Source organism: Hevea brasiliensis, chromosome 6, assembly GCF_030052815.1.
Source record: "Hevea brasiliensis isolate MT/VB/25A 57/8 chromosome 6, ASM3005281v1, whole genome shotgun sequence".
NCBI classification, from domain to species: domain Eukaryota; kingdom Viridiplantae; phylum Streptophyta; class Magnoliopsida; order Malpighiales; family Euphorbiaceae; genus Hevea; species Hevea brasiliensis.
The window spans coordinates 103312479-103319086 of NC_079498.1; the positions used below are offsets into that span (position 1 = coordinate 103312479).

Here is a 6608-nt window from a genome sequence, read left to right on the forward strand (position 1 = left end):
GCTTGGGTTGATTGGTTAATTCTTAGCTATTCTGTAATAGTTGAGAGTGCTTGCTTCATTCTTTGTGCTTTTGCTGGTGGGAATTTGGAATGTTGGTGGCTAGAGGTAAGTTGGTGGTTTGGATTAGTGAATTTTGTGTTTTCAAAGACTGATTCTATTCCCTTCCAAATGAGTTTTAATGAAATTTTGCTTGAGGACAAGCAAGAGTTTGAGTATGGGGGAATTTGATGCATGCATTTTAGATCATCATTTAGGAGTAATTTTTGCACATAATTTACCCTTGTTCATAGCCATTATTATAGATATTAGTATATATTTAGTCAATTTTACAATTTTCACGTTTCTTAGTTTAATTTTTGAATTTATTTGCTTTGTAGGTTAAATCTGGAGAAATTTGATGAATTTTGATCAGAATAGCCATTTGGAGGAGATTAAAGTCGAAATGCAAAGATTTTGAAGTTGAGTTAAAAATGGCCGAGAGCGACACAACCTGCAGCACAACCAAATTAGCTTATGTCGAAGGTTGTGTCGATCGTCAGATATTCACACCGAGAACGACACAACCCGCGACACAACCGACTCGGCTTATGTCGTTTTTACTGGAAAATTGTTGACGTGGCATTTCCGTTACTCCAGCTTTTTACCTCACCTTTTCTGGATCCTTCCCCCTTTTACCCATTCTAGAACAGTCCCTTAGCCTATATAAAGACCCATTTTATCACTTTCTTTCCATATAGAGAGCAAGGGAGTCATTTTCGGTAAAAGTGAGAAAGAGAGAAAGAGGAGCATTTTCTGCATTTTCTGCATCTTCTTCCAGCAGCAGCAAGGATCAAGTTTCTGCACTTTTCTGCAGAGATCCTGCTGCAGATTTGCTGGGTTTTTCTACCCCTTTAAGCTTACATTTCCATTATTTCTTCATTTCTTCATTTGGGTTTATGTTTAAACAATGATTTGTGAGTAGTTTATTGAGATTCTAGAGATGGGTTTGTAAATATTGATTTGTTTTGTGGTTTTGAACTGATTTAGCCATTTAAATGAAGATTGTTATATTTTGATTTATTGCTTGTGTGCTTATTTCCTTGCTTGATGAATGGGCCCTCATTAAGTTAAGTTTTAATCCTTAATAGATGGACTGAAAAGTGAATATTGAGGATGGATAATCTTGCAATAAACTTTATTTTCTTGGTGTTAGAAATAAGCTAAGAAGATTAAGGGGAACTTTCCAAAAATCAATTAGAGCATTAATTGGGTTTTTGTTAGATTTAAAATACCGTGAAAACAGGGTTTGATTTAATGAAAACCAATTTTGAGATGCTTGAAAAAGGTTTCAAAAATTTAAGAATTGATTTCCCTCAAAATTGCAATTCTCATGTGTTTGGCTAAATTAGGAAAAAATCACATGCAAACAATATTGAAAAAATCCAATCTCTAGAATCAATTTATTTTTCATTGAAATTAGATATAAATCCTCCAAACCTCATAAATAGCAATTTAAATTTAAATCCAATTTAAATCCAATTTCTATAATCACTTTATTTTTATTTTTATTGAATTTAGATTTAATTCCTCTCAATTTCATAAATAGATATTTCAAATTAATTTTTGGGTAATCTAGTTTAATTAATTTTAGTTAATTGATTGATCTAGTTTTAATTCCTCAAATACCAATTTTAATTCCAAATTTCATTTTACATCTTTAATTTTTGTCTTAATTTTAATTTTTAGATTTTATTTTTAATATCTTTTAATTTTTGTCATTCTAATTTGCTTATACTTTTATTTCCAATTTAAGCACAATTCCCTGTGGGATCGATATCAATTTTTAAAACTATACTACTGTGACCCGTGCACTTGCGGATATACACACAGTATCAAGTTTAAATTTCCAAAAGAGATGAGATGCCCCAACAGTCCATATTAGAAGTTGAATTGTTTGATGTATGGGGAATTGATTTCATGGGGCCATTTCCATCTTCTTATGGAAATGTTGCCTACCCTTTGGCACCTATCACACTTGCTTACAAAGTCTCTCACATATTTAAACATATTAGGCCAATAGAAACCTGATGTCAAGACTTTTTCAACAGTTTTTGAGACACTAAAATGACCACCATATTCAGAGGAATGACAATGGTAAATAACATCATTTATTTCTTCCTCTGGTATACATCTTCTAATTATTCCATCATTGCATCTCCTAAACAAAAGAGGTTCTTCCCAAGAATAAAATTTAACATCATGCAAGAATCTTTTCTTTTGCTGCCAAGATAAATCAGGTGGCAAGACACCACAAGACAAGAAATTCACAATATCAGCAAACCATGGAAGTGCAGAATTCAACAAATACAACTGCTCATTTATGAAAAATTCATCAATTGGCACAATTTCATCATCATTATTTTCAGTTTTTATCCTAGAAAGGTGATCAGCCACCACATTCTCAACACCCTTTTTATCTCTTATTTCCAAATCAAATTCTTGAAGTAACAATATCCATCTAATCAACCTAGATTTAGCTTCTTTCTTGCTCATTAAATACTTTATTGCTGCATGATCAGTGAAAACAATTACCTTTGAGTTGACCAAATAAGAACGAAATTTATTGAGTGCAAATACTACCGCAAGGAACTCCTTTTCAGTTGTAGCGTAATTGACTTGGGCTTCATCAAGGGTTCGGCTTGCATAGTAAATGGCATAAGGTTTTCTATCTTTTCGCTGGCCAAGGACAGCTCTAACAGCAAACTCACTTGCATCACACATGATTTCGAATGGCAAAGTCCAATCCGGGGGTTGCATGATAGGAGCTGTTGTTAAGGCCGTCTTCAACCTGCAAAAAGCAACCATACAATCTTGATTAAAATCAAATTTAACATCATGATTCAAAAGATTTGTTAAGGGTTTAGCAAGTTTAGAAAAATCCTGAATAAATCGCCGGTAAAACCCGGCATGTCCAAGAAAACTCCGCACTCCTTTGTGGTGGTTGGAGGTGGCATTTTTTCAATAATTTCTATTTTAGCTCTATCCACTTCAATTCCCCTATTTGAGATTAAATGCCCTAAAACGATCCCCTCTTGGACCATAAAGTGGCATTTCTCCCAATTCAACACCAAATCATTATCAGCACATCTCTGTAAGATTTTAGACAAATTAGTCAAGCATGAATCAAAATTAGTGCCATAAACTGAAAAGTCATCCATGAAGACCTCCATAATTTCTTCAATAAAATCAGAAAAAATGGCCATCATGCACCTTTGAAATGTGCCAGGCGCATTACACAATCCGAATGGCATCCTTCGATATGCAAAGGTGCCATAGGGACAGGTAAAGGTAGTTTTTTCTTGGTCATCAGGATGTATTGGAATTTGAAAGAAACCAGAATATCCATCTAAGTAACAAAAGAATGAATGCTTGGCTAATCTCTCTAACATTTGATCCATAAAAGGAAGGGGAAAATGGTCTTTTCTTGTGGCATTGTTCAACTTCCTATAGTCTATGCACATTCTCCAACCTGTAACAGTTCTAGTGGGTATCAATTCATTATTCTCATTTTTAACAACTGTCACCCCACCTTTCTTTGGTACAACATGCACAGGACTAACCCACTCACGTCGAAATGGGGTAAATAATTCCAAAGACTAGTAATTTTAGGATTTCCTTTTCACAACGTCCTTCATAGTAGGATTCACTCATCTTTGGTGTTCAATGGAAGGTTTACTATTTGGCTCAAGGAAAATCCTATGCATACAAACTGTTGGACTAATTCCCTTTATATCATCAATTGCATAACCCAAAACTCTCCTATATTTTCTCAAAACTCTCAACAATTTGTCAATCTCAATATCAGTCAAACATGCATTAATTATAACAGGATATGTTTCATTGGGTCCAAGAAAAGCATACCTGAGGTTGGAAGGAAGAGGTTTAAGATCTACCTTTGGGGCATCCTCTACCTTTAATGATGGTGGTTTGATCTCCAGATTTTGTACTCCTTCAAGTTGAAAAATTGTGGCTTGGGATGTGGTGGAGAGCTTTCCAAGTATTGCGCAAAAATAGCCATGTTGTGATTATCATCATCAATGCTCCCACCATGGACTAAGCAATTTTCAAGTGGGTCTTGTGGGTAGCTTTTTCTGAAATGCTCTTGAACAATCTCATCAATAATGTCTACCCGCAAACAAGACTCAACTTCTTCATGTTTCCTTTTCATGGCTGGATTGATGTTGAATATCATTTGATCATCTCCCACTCTAAGTGTCAATTGCTCACCCTTTACATCAATTAATGCACCAGCTGTTGCCAAAAAGGGTCTTCCCAATAAGATAGGAACTTTTGTGTCTTCTTCCATATCTAAAATGACAAAGTCCACCGGAATGTAGAATTTCCCAACCTTGATAGGCACATTTTCAAGAATGCCTTCTGGATACTTAATTGAACGGTCAGCCAATGAAAGATACATGTTTGTGGGCTTCAACTCTCCCATATTCAACTTCTCATATATTGAAAGAGGCATTAGGCTGACGCTAGCTCCAAGGTCACATAAGGCATTTGCCACACAATTATCACCAATATGACAAGGAATGGAAAACACACCCGGATCTTTGAGTTTGGGAGGTAACTTCTTCTGGATTATAGCACTGCATTGCTCTCCCAAGTTGATGGTGTCATAATCTTCTAGTCTTCTCTTGTTGGAAAGAATCTCCTTCAAAAACTTGGCATAACTTGGCATTTGGGATAGTGCCTCAGTGAATGGCACATTGATATACAATTTCTTTAGCACTTCAAGGAACTTGCCAAATTGTTTGTCTAGTTTATGCTTGATGAATCTTTGAGGGTAGGGAAGGGTGGGTTTGTAAGGTTCAGGTGGGATGTATGGTTTCTCTCCTTCATCTTGCTCACTTTTGCTTTCTTCTTCTTTTTCATTTTTCTTGCTCTCAACTAAATTTTCTTCTTTTGTGCTCTCTTTTTCTTCTCTCTTGTTTTCACTCTCTTGACCAACTTTCTTACCACTTCTCAAGGTCACCAACTTACATTGTTCATGAGGGTTTTGTGGTTGGCTAGGTAGTTTCCCATAGGAATTGCTTCCTGATGAGCTTGCTTGTTGCGCCAATTGAGTCTCCAACATGCGGTTGTGGACTTGTAATTGATCCATGGTTTGTCTCATGTGTTGCATTTCTTCCTCCAATTTGTTATTCATCTTGCTTTGTTCAGCAAAAAATTTCTCCATCATGTTCTCCAAGGTTGGCTTTGGTTCATGGGATGGAAGGGATTGTTGTGCTCTTGCTTGATATCCCGGTTGTGGCTGCCTTGTGGGCTGAAATTGAGGCTGAAATTGAGGCCTATTTTGCTGCATAAACTGCTGGTTATGAGCATAATTTGAGCTTTGGCCTTGTTGAGCAAAAGTTGCTTGTGGTCTCCATGTTGAGTTGTTCATATTAGAATAAGAATTTCCCATAGGTTTTTGTTGATAACCTCCTGCATAAGCAGCTTGTTCTTGCAAATAATCATCACCATAAGAAGAGTAATCAACTCCACAACTTTGAGTTCCATCTGTGAAGGCAACTTGTTGCATAGTTGTAGGAGTTGAGGTTGTTGCCTTTGTGCAAAAATCACTAAGAAGCTGAGTCAACTGATCAAATCTTGCATTCATGTAGCTAACTGAGTCAAGTTCATAAATCCCAGCCTTCTTTGGCTCAAGTGCTCTAGGATTTCCCCATAAATGGGTATTATGAGCAATCTTCTCTAATAGATCATAGCATTCTTCACTTGTCATTCTCATGAAATCTCCTCCTGCTTGTGAATCAATTGTGTTTCTTATGGCTGGAGTAACTCTGGTGTAGAAATTTTGAACAATCATCCATTTGGGTATTTCATGATGAGGACATTGCCTTTCAAGCTCCTTAAATCTCATCCAAGATTCATACAAAGTTTCATCATCCCTTGGTTTAAAAGCTACCATCAAATTCCTCAAATGAGTGGTTTTCCCAGGTGGGAAAAATTGAGATAGAAAAGCTTGAGATAGCTGCTCCCAAGTAGCTATAATAGCTTGTGGAAGTGAATCATACCACTCCAATGCTGAATCCCGAAGAGAGAATGGAAATAAGGTGAGCCGAATAACTTCATCAGAAACTCCAGGTTGTCTTTGTGTACCACATATCATCAAAAATTTCTTCAAATGAGAATGAGGATTTTCAAGTGGGCTACCTCCAAATTGTGAATTCTGAACCATTTGAATAAGACCAGTTTTTAATTCAAATTGATTAGCTCCAATAATAGGTCTGTTATCTCTCACATCAGTACATCTAGGAAAGGCATAGTCTAACATGGATCTTCTTTGAGGATCATTTTGATTAACCACAGCATTTTGCCCATTTTGCTCATTTCCTCCATTATCTCCATCAATAGCTCTATTTTGATTCTCCATATTTTCTATTGTCACCTCTTGCTCAAATATTTGTTGTTCTTCTTTTTCTGCTTCTTTTCTTTTCTTGTATTCCTTTTTGTTGGCTCGACAGAATTTTTCAATTTCTGGGTTGAACAACAATTCAGTGTCACTTGTGCTTTTCGATCGTCTCATAAACAAGAAAAGTACCTGAAAAACACAAGGAACA

The 6608-nt window shown here is 36.0% G+C and overlaps 1 non-coding gene across 1 annotated transcript; it reads left to right on the forward strand.

The window, feature by feature from the left end:
* The first annotated feature begins 5864 nt into the window (after nt 1-5864).
* Nucleotides 5865-5971, forward strand: LOC131181162 (small nucleolar RNA R71). Its single transcript, XR_009149790.1, has one exon. It is a non-coding gene; the product is annotated as a small nucleolar RNA R71 (small nucleolar RNA).
* Nucleotides 5972-6608: the final 637 nt, after the last annotated feature.